Raw genomic sequence first — 10662 nt, forward strand, 5'->3', positions numbered from 1 at the left:
TTCGTGTCAGATGCCTCAGCCAAGGTTAGCACCAAAGTACTACCAAGTTATCTTCTGGTCCGCTACGCATGAAGCTCTCGTTGAATCTAGTAGGTTACAGGGTTCAGTTGGCATTTGAGCCAAAATTTCAAGCTATTGTGATACAGGGGTGGCCCAAAAATTCATTCCTAAGCCTTTATAATTATTGCTATCACCACAAATTATGCTACTCAATAAAATTTTGAGCAACCATTCCTAATTATTTATAATTGTTGTCATCACTTTAAAAGCATTATAAAGTTGCTTTCAATAGAAGTGAAGCTTTTTTAACCATTGTGTGAAGGGAGTGTGAAGGGAGTGTGAAGGCTAGTGCTAATGTTAATAATTGTTTAAAAACTAAGGCTAACCTTAACTTTATCCAATCTTCATTTGAATTAGACATTATTTTCAAACGATGCCACCAACTGGGGGGTCACACTTCAAATTTACGACCAAAGATAATTGCAATCGTACACATACTTTAATCTAGAAGGACAATTGCAATCATACACGTACTTTTATCCACAAGGACAATTACAATCATACATCCTATTTCTCAATATGCATCATTTTCTTAAGAGCTCTTGTTGTTCTTTTTGGAATTTTTAACTTCTCTCTTGTTCTTCATAATGGAGCATAATTTTAAAGCTCTAAACTATATCTACTCTCGTGTTTTCAAAACCCAAGATCCACGGTATAACCCTTCCAAGAGCTCAAGAAACCCAACCAACGCTATCTCATGGGAGTCTATGCCAAGTCACTTAGAAAGAAATTATCTGGTATAACTAGCTTCGTCTCTAGGATCCCAAGAACTTGCCTCACCCAGGATTTAGTGAGCATACCCATGTTTCGTGTTTTCAAAACCCAGGATCCATGGTATAACCCTTCCAAGAGTTCACGAAACCCAACCAACACTATCTCATGGGAGTCTATGCCAAGTCACTTAGAAAGAAATTATCTGGTATAACTAGCTTCGTCTCTAGGATCCCAAGAACTTACCTCACCCAAGATTTAGTGAGCATACCCATGTTTGGTGTTTTCAAAACCCAGGATTCACGGTATAACCCTTCCAAGAGCTCTGGAAACCCAACCAACACTACAGTCTATGCCAAGTCACTTAGAAAGAAATTATCCGGTATAACTAGCTTTGCCTCTAGGATCCTAAGAACTTACCTCATCCACGATTTAGTGAGCATACCCATGTTTCGATCGAGAGGGGTTAAGATCTCGATCGTCCACCCTCGTGTGAAGCACCCCACGAATAACATCCACACAGACTATTCTACTAGAGGAGGTTCGAGCCATCTTTCCAATGTTTTCCAAACATTTGTTGGATGAATTTTAAGATGTTAAATGCCCCTAATCTAATTCAAAATGCCTACTCAGCTTTGCTGATGATTCCATTCAAAATTCGTACCTTTGAAAAGGGGGTCTAGCTAAGCAATTGAAACCTGAGCCTATACATAAGTTTAAGGAAATTTTTCCAATAGATAACTTCATCAAAATCACACATTCTCTCTCTAGGCTCAATATACGCTCTCTTACATATTTGGTACCCCTAGGAAGGGATCTTACACCACTAACCCGCTAACCAACTCCACCATTATAATGCCTTGCTAGTCATTTCTAAAAGGCAAGTCAAGCTGGAAAAAAATACAAACAAATAAAAGAAGCTCAACAATTTATTTTTTTTAAGAGTGAAAAAAGAGCAATCACTTGCCAGGGTTGTCAATCCCATCACCCTTAGGACTAACTCCTCTCGATCGTCAACCACCTTGTAGAGACACATTTCTTGATAATTCAACCTATAGCGCAAAAAAAAATGCCCATGGGCAATTTGTTTCTGTGAAACCCTACATTTTTCTAACCACTAAGAATGGTGGTAGTTTTGTAACAACCTTGTAATAAGAAGAGGGATGTGGAGGAGGCTCACAAATACAATGGAGAAATCCCACTTAGTTGGTTCTCATCTTTTTATATCTTCTTGAACCCTAAGCATCTATAGCTCATATTTTGAGATCAAAGGAGATGGAGGCAATCCCCCTCCCCCCCCCCAAAACACGGCCTTTTTCCCTGTCACGTAGGCTATAATGCCTGTGTGACCGACGGCAGACCGGATGGCCAGGTCCGAGCTTCAGTGGGAGAGGACGCCCATGCGGAGTCATGGGCGGCCAGGCTAGTGTGGACGGCAAGCCACACACTATATAGCCTGGGGGATGAGGGGCAATCCTCATTCTTCCTCTATGGCTGGGTGGTGAGCCAGAGGCCGTCCCCTCTTGTGGTAATGCCCGTAGCGGCGTTACGAGCATGTAACACTGGTATCAGAGCGTGGTTCGATGGGGTCGTCAGGGTCCGCGCGTGACCGGGGGACCAGAGCCCACTCAATGGTTTTCAACCATTCATCTTCTCATCCTTATCTCCAATGGAATGTGTGGAGGGAGGCGGCCAAGACAAAATTGGAAGGGAAGAACTCTCTCTCTCTCTCTCTCTCTCTCTCTCTCTCTCTCTCTCTCTCTCTCTCTCTCTCTCTCTCTCTCTCTCTCTCTCTCTCTCTCTCTCTCTCCCCGTCACACACAGCAAGCAAAAACGCAGGTAAGCAAAAGCAATTTTTGTTTTGTTTTTTTTTTTCTTTCTCTGCGTTGAAATTGTCTGCAAAAATTTGTTGAAGCTTGTGTGTGGGGGGGGCGAACACCAGCCCCACTGTCTACGAAAGAAATTCATTGAAGCTTGTAAGGCGGGGGGGCGAAGGCCAGCCCACCAGGCCCGTTGTTGCTGAAATACGACGTGTGTAGAGAGAGGGGACGTAGCATTGCGACCTGTGTAGAGAGAGGGGGGGCGCCTTTGCCTGTGCGAACTGGCCTGCGTAGCCAGCCAGGCCAGCCAGGCGGTGGCCAGCCAGCCAGGCCAGCCAGCGGCGGCGGCGGCGGCCAAAGCAGCCACAACACCAGCCAAGCCAAAGGGTCGGCCAGCGGCCAGGAAAAAAAAAAGAAAACAAGAAAAGGGTTAAAAAACCATTTATTTTTTTAATATATTTTCATTATTCATTTTTATGAAATTAAAAATGAAAAAATTTCAAACGAATCCTCTCTCGGATGGGGAGGAAAGATCATCCCCGCAAGAAATAATCCCGGCAAGGCACAGCCTCTCGATCATTTTTATTTTTGTTATTATGACGACTCTAGGAGCGTAGCCTCGCCAGATTTCAATTTACACTTTTGCGAACGTCGTCTTGCTAGAGTCAAAGTTTTTGTTCGGACAAATTTGTGTTTGTTTTGTAGTGATGACAAACAAATGTGTTCTTCTGTAGACACACGTTCTCTCCGTGTCACCACTCAGGTCTAGTCCGGAGTGACTTGGTCCTAGTTCGAAGTGAATTGAGGGTAGCACATGTGGTGATCACACATTTGGTTCAGAGAGACTAAATTTAAGCTGAGCATAGACTTAGTATTGACCATCAAAGTCACGTAGTTTGGCTATAGTGTAAATCTAAAACTGCGGTGTGTTTTACTTGGGCTAAGAGGACCGGCAATGGCGTCAGTTGTGCCCAAATTAGACGAAGTGCTTATCACGAGAAATCAAGGTAAGCCTAATTGAGCCGTAGTGCTCATAACCCTTCACAATCTTTAAACAGTTGCTAGAAGATTGTGATAAACTTTGGTAAATGAGAACCATGTACAAGCGTAGTCTTGATGTGGTTATGCCTTGTGTCCAAACAAGTTGCTTACTGTTTGTAGCAACAAGAGAGCCTTGGCCCGTGAGGCAAGCTGGCCCTTGTTGGTAGTAACAAAATAGTGTCACTACTTGGGCCTAGAGAGTAGTGACTAGTTTGATTTAGTCACATAGATTGCCTTGTAAAAGTAATCCCTAAGGTGTGTATTACTTGGGATAAGGGGGCTAGTAGTGCTGCTAGCAGTACTCAATTGAATAGTTTATCTAGGAGTACTAATCTGAGGGATTAGCATACGCCTAGATATAATAGCAGATTTAGGATTGATTTGTAGAAATCAAAGGTAAATCTGAAGGGGTATAGTCTTGAGATGTAATGCTCAATGCCCTTATAGAAGTTGATCGACGAAGAGAACTGTTCTTAAACTTACTAGCATGGTTTTCTCTTCTTTTTATTGCCATGCGTCGACATCTCACTGCTCGAGAGTTTGTGGTGATCTTTTGAGGGGGGAAAGAGCCTTTTTATATGTCACATCAATTGGTTTGGTGGTAATTTGATGGTATGGGACATCAAATTCTCACGGAATCAATTGTAGTCTTGGTAGAATGGGACGCCAAGGCTTGTGCATGTAACTTAACTCTTTGGCAGGTCTGTATGTACACTTGTCTGTAGTGATAAAGTGTGCAAGATAAAATTTGAACTTTGAAAATTACCAAATATAGCCATAAGTTGGGATAAAACCCAGTTACAGAGTTCGGAGAAGCTCTAGGTAGCAAGACCATGATGGTGTACTAGTGCTAACAGAGTGATTTAGTTTCGGAGTGATCTAAATCTAGAGGTTAGCAGTAAGACTACTTTGGTTGGACAGTTTCATGCATGGGGGACGCCCTATAGCATTTTGCAAGCGTAGTCTTGCCTATGTTCAACATAAGTGTGCGATTGTGAGCACATTTTAGTTGCTACCATATGAATTTGGGAAATATATTACTTTCCTACATAAGCAATTGTAATATTGCATGACAGGCTATTTTGCTTACAAAGTTCATGTGCGTGCAAACCCTATAAGTCGTATGACCTTGGGGAATGAGTGGAGCATTTCTAGGATTTAATAAGGTTTTACATGGCAATAGTAAGTAGTATCTCACTCCAGACGAGCCTGGTTGTTGTTAGTATCGGATCCGACATATGAAGTGTACATAAACTCAGGCTGAGTTAGGATAGAAGGCTAAGCCGGAGAGCTTAGTGGTAAATCCTACTGTATCTGGTGAGTTTTGACTTAACCGGAGTGTTAAGAAGTAAACTCAAAGTCCAAGGCTGAACTGGAGTGTTCGGAGGCAGACATATCTTTTGTTAAATCGGAGAATTCAGCAACAGATGAGCTTGGGGTGAACCATGGTACCCAGGAAAAAAGCTCTTCACACTAAAATAGTGCACAATAATTTTAGGGTGATAAAAATCCATCTCGCAGGAATGTTTTAAAACTTTCCATAGATGATAGATGAAGACCATGTACTTTACGGAGTTAAAGTACATGGGTGGTGACTTCGGCGCCACATTTTTTATAGGAAGTCACCAGTGGTGTGGTTAGGTCAGTTGAGACTCCACAAGACCTATGCACTAGTTTTTAAGTTGACCTCTATTAAGGACGTCCAAAAATTCATGTTGTAATACCAGAAATTGTACTACAATGTGCAATGGAGGGGTCAATTTGTGTAGTCACTTCTTAGCAGCAAGTGACTTAAGCATCTTGTTATAGATGGTTGTATATGGTACTCCCACTCGGGGGAGGTACGCCATTGGGTACGGAGTTACTCACAGACTAGTATGGAGCTACTAGTGTGATGATAGTGGGTACGTAGTTACTCACTACTAATACATAGCTGCTAATAAAATTAAGATTCTCGAGTGAAAGATACTCTAGATCAACATTTTAAATTACGAACCACAATCCATGAGTATCGAGGCACTCATAAATATGTTGATGTTGCTCAAATCGAGGGACCGATTTGTTTGATGGTATGGAATAAGCAAGGAGAGTGGAGTAACTTAAAAGTTACACATCACTAGTCCTAGTGAGTTGTCAAGGTCATCCGTAGTTTGATGATCCCCTCTACCTATCAGATAACATTCAATTTTGCATGCCCTGGCATTTAATCCGTAGTGATTATGAGTTTGGTGTGAGATATGGTTATGAAGTTCTTACAAGAGTACTCGTTTATTTGCTTGTCATTGGTTATAGCTTGGTAGAGATTGCCGCCTGTGATGGGTAGGTAGCTTTGCTGCTATAATGGAAGGCAGCAAATAATGTTCTCATAGTTATACTTCATACCAACACCAAACAGGGATAGGATGAAATTCCTAAGTTCATCATCACGAAGTACTGTGATGTTTGCATTTATATTGAATGTATGATGTAATGAGACATTGGGCAGCTCAGTCATTATCTGTGGATTGATAATGTGGTTATTAGTAGTTTGGAATTTTTCTTGATAGATGGTACAACCCACCCAAATGATTCATAAGTGTGTAACCGCTTATGAAGGGTAATAATATGCAACAATGAAGCACTTTGTTACAAGTGTGAAACCACGGATCTGTTGCAAAGAAGTTTATCAATAGTACCACAATATGTGCGTAGACACTATACCACATCTTCATTGCAAGATGTTTAAAAGTTTCTTGGAAGGACTCAAGAATATAACATATGATATTAAACACGGTCTAGATTTGTTCTTGGACCTATGACACTAGCGCATAGTCGCTTGAGAGTAGAGTTTTTGAGGACAAAAACCTTTCTTGAGGGATATCCTCAAATATCACATAAACTGGAATAGTTGTGTGAGTCCAGACAATACTTGAAGGGATGTGTCTGGTAATAGCAACAAAGAGTTGTAAGTGATTGGATGTAACTCCAGACACCCGTAGTGGTGCAAGAATCTTTATCAAACATCTCCACATACTATATGATCTGCCTGCATATATAGTATGGCATAAGAGATAGGAAGTTTGATTGCTATATTTGAAGGGAAATTTTCAAAACTTACATTTACTCTGAGTTAGAGTGGAATTTAACCATCCGTAGATTGATGGTAGTTAGAAACGCAACACTAATCCTTGTGATGCATGATTAGATTGGCTCTAGTTTATTTCTCCTATCGCTGTAGAGCTTTCCAAGGAGAAGTTTTAACAAGTTGGTGATGCAACATGGTAGCGTAGTCTATAAATATCTAGTAGCATAGTCTGAGAACTTGCGCTACTAGAGTGCTCTCCAGTACATTAGCTTCTGTGCTAATGACATGATGCAAAATCAAGGCATGAAATTTGCCTTGGGGTTTTGGTTGAAATACCAAATCACGGCTTGCGTGAGTACTACTAGACATTTGCTTACCAATGACTTTCCCAGTACATCGGATTGCCCGTAGCGGTGGTCGAGCTCGCGACCGGACACGTGGGAGAAATATGCTAATTACTCCATTGACGACGGGTACTTAATTTACAAGGGTAGAGTATGTGTACCAACTATTGGTGACTTTCGGGCCCAAATTCTTAAAGAAAGTCATGATAGTCCAAGTGCGGGTCATCCTGGGATTCAGAAAACCTATGCACTAGTAAAAAGACAGATTTATTGGCCTAGTTTGTTTAAGGACATCCAGACTTATGTGCTGAAATGCAGTAAGTGCCAGGTCAATAAACATGAACGTCTTAAGGTTGGAGAACTACTCCGTCCGCTAGAGATTCCTCAAGGGAAATGGGAAAGCATTTCCATGGATTTCATTACCGGTTTACCCAAGACGAGTCGAGGGAATGACTCGGTGTGGGTGGTAGTGGACAGGTTAACTAAAATGGCAAAGTTTATTGCCACGAAGAAAACTGTAAAAACGCCAGAGTTGGCAAAACTCTTTATTGAACATCTCTACAAGCTATATGGCCTGCCCGCAGATATAGTGTCGGATAGAGATAGAAAGTTCAACAGTTATTTTTGGAGGGAAGTCTTCAAAAAGCTGGATACTACTCTGAGTATGAGTACGGCAGATCATCCGGAGTCTGATGGTCAAACTGAAAGAGTTAACCAAATTCTAGAGGATATGTTGCGTTCTTATGTTAGTAAGAAGCAATCTAATTGGGAACAGTACTTGCCCTCATTGGAGTTTGCCTATAACAGCTCCAAACACTCAGCGACGACTGGATTTACACCATTCATGTTAATGTATGGATTCCAGCCGAGATCTCCGATGGCTGTAGGCCTAGAAAAGGAGAAGATTCAATCTGTCAAGGATTTTCTTGAAGATATGAATGATATGCTCAGAGCCGCACGAGAGAGCATTCGTAACGCTCAGGATTGCGCTAAAACTTATGCGGATAAAGGACGAAGAAAGGTGACCTTTGTTGCAGAACGTGACTTTGTATTCCTCAAGGTTCCTGCGCAGTCAGAAACCATGAAAACGGAAAAGTGTGAAACTTTCTCCGAGATATTGTGGTCCTTTTAAAATCCTTAAGAAGATTGGGGACGTAGCATATAAACTTGAGTTATCGGAGAGTTCTCAAGTCCATCCTGTCTTCCATGTCAGTTAACTGAAGAAATCAGTTCACGGGTTAGAGAACGCAGTTTCTCCAGAGATTTTGGTGGACTTGATAGAGCCACCAAAGATACCACATGAACCTGAAAAGATTCTACAGTATCGTGACAGACAAACCCGACATAAAGTGTACCAGGAGGTACTTGTTAAATGGACAGATAGGGATGAGGAGGTGGCAACCTGGGAACGCCGTAGTGCAATTTCCAAAAGGTTTCCCCAGTTTGTTTTCGAGGACGAAAACTCTTCTTAAGGGGGGGTAATGTCACGTAGGCTGTAATGCCTGTGTGACCGACGGCAGACCGGATGGCCAGGTCCGGGGTTCAGTGAGAGAGGATGCCCATGCGGAGTCATGGGCGGCTAGGCTAGTGTGGACGGCAGGCCACACACTATATAGCCTGGGGGATGAGGGGCAATCCTCATTCTTCCTCTATGGCTGGGTGGTGAGCCAGAGGCCGTCCCCTCTTGTGGTAACGCCCGTGGCGTTACGAGCATGTAACATTCCCTTACCCCTTTTGTTGTGTAGCCTTCTCTTGTTAGCTATTCCTTATTTAACTCCCTTGCTTCCCCTTGAATCATGAGATGGTTGTGTGATGAATGACTTTGTCACTCTCTTTGAAGCAGAAACTACATCCTCCTCCTCGACCAATTAACTTTCAACTAGCACAACTCTACATTATCATCATCCCAACTTCTTTCATCCATCTCAATACTTAATATTGAATTTGTATTTCCTTCTCAACAATAGACTTAACTCTATGTAAGACTCTTGAGGCAAGGGCATCTGTAGATCTTCCATAGGCTCCTCTGTCGAGTAGACAAATTCATCTCCTTGAGGCTGCCTCTTCTTCTTATTTTTGTAAATTGGATTTTTGGGCATATAGTCTTCTTTTACAAGAGCATCCACATTAATAGAACCCTTTGTATAAGTAGCTCCTTGTGGATAAGAATCAACCTCCTTCAAGAAGCCAATGGAATTCTTGGCAAAGAACCTTCATTACTTATGCAAGCTATGGAGTGGGTTGGTGATACATTTTCTTAAATATTACACTCCACCAATGAAAGTTGTCGTCTTTTTGCCTCTACTTGATGAGGTTACTCACACATGTCTAGGCCAATAGAGCCTACACTAGTTTGGGTGCATGCTTTCTCGAGTGTACTCTCTCTCTCTCTCTCTCTCTCTCTCTCTCTCTCTCTCTCTCTCTCTCTCTCTCTCTCTCTCTCTCTCTCTCTCGTTTCTCTTTTCAACCCTAGACTTAGCTAGCTTTGTTTTGTTTCAAAACAAGCAATATCCTGAGCTTTGTTTAGTTTATAGCCCAAGGATCTACTTTAATGGGATTAAAAGGTCATGGGTCATTATTCTTCTAGATCTCATTGATGATCAAACACACGCCTTTGGTTCCAGATAAACAACTCTCCAGGACCCTAGTCAGTTTTTGAAGAAGAGCCTCTAATTTTGAAGAAGAGGTTTTGTGTTTCAAGGGACTTTTCACAATTTTTGTCTATGTTTGTTAGTATACTTATGATGGCGTGATCCTCATCGAGTATGTCAAAATTATGGGAAAGAGGGTTGAATCAAAGTCTACCTATTTAGCTTATATTATAAAAGTGAATCAAACTCTGCCTCTTTAGCTTACATTATAAAAGTGGAAATGGATTAGGATAAGCTCTTTTGGTGTGTGTAGAGGAGAAAATCATTTGGCAAGGTGTGTGCAAATGTGACTCTTGGCAATGTTAGCTACTCATCTTGACATATGTCACTTTAGGTATCATTAGCCATGTCAATAATATTAGATGTAATGGTGGAATTCTAACTCCTCAATGTGATGTGATTCATTGTTTGGGACGATGAATATTAAAAGGGGGGAATATCTATAAAGGGCAAGAAAGTCCATGGGCATTTTGTTTGTGTGAAACCCTAGAGTTTTGTAATTGTTGAGAATGGTGGTGGTTTTTTAATCAACCTTGTAATGAGAAGAGGAGTGGAGGAAGCCCACAACTCATGAATTTAAATTCTTTATATGGAATGCAATGGAACAACCCCACTTAGTTTCACAATTTTACATTTCTATGACTTTAAGTGCTTTATATGTGGAATGTAATGGAACACCCCACTTAGTTGGTTTTCATCTTTTTACATTATCTTAAGCATCTACATAACAATTCATATAATGGTATCTCACCAAGAGGCCTACGGCTTTAGGCATCTTAGAGACAACTCCAAGCATGTTTTCTTGTCTAATAAATTCATATAATGGTATCTCACCAAGAGGCCTATGGCTTTAGGCATCTTAGAGACAACTCCAAGCATGTTTTCTTGTCTAATAAATTTAGTCGATGACCTACATCTGGTTAGTGATATCTAGGCTACAAGTCACAGTACTACCAACTCCTCAAAAAAGA

This window comes from Cibotium barometz, chromosome 2, assembly GCF_041138505.1.
Source record: "Cibotium barometz isolate CiBa-2024 chromosome 2, ASM4113850v1, whole genome shotgun sequence".
NCBI lineage: Eukaryota > Viridiplantae > Streptophyta > Polypodiopsida > Cyatheales > Cibotiaceae > Cibotium > Cibotium barometz.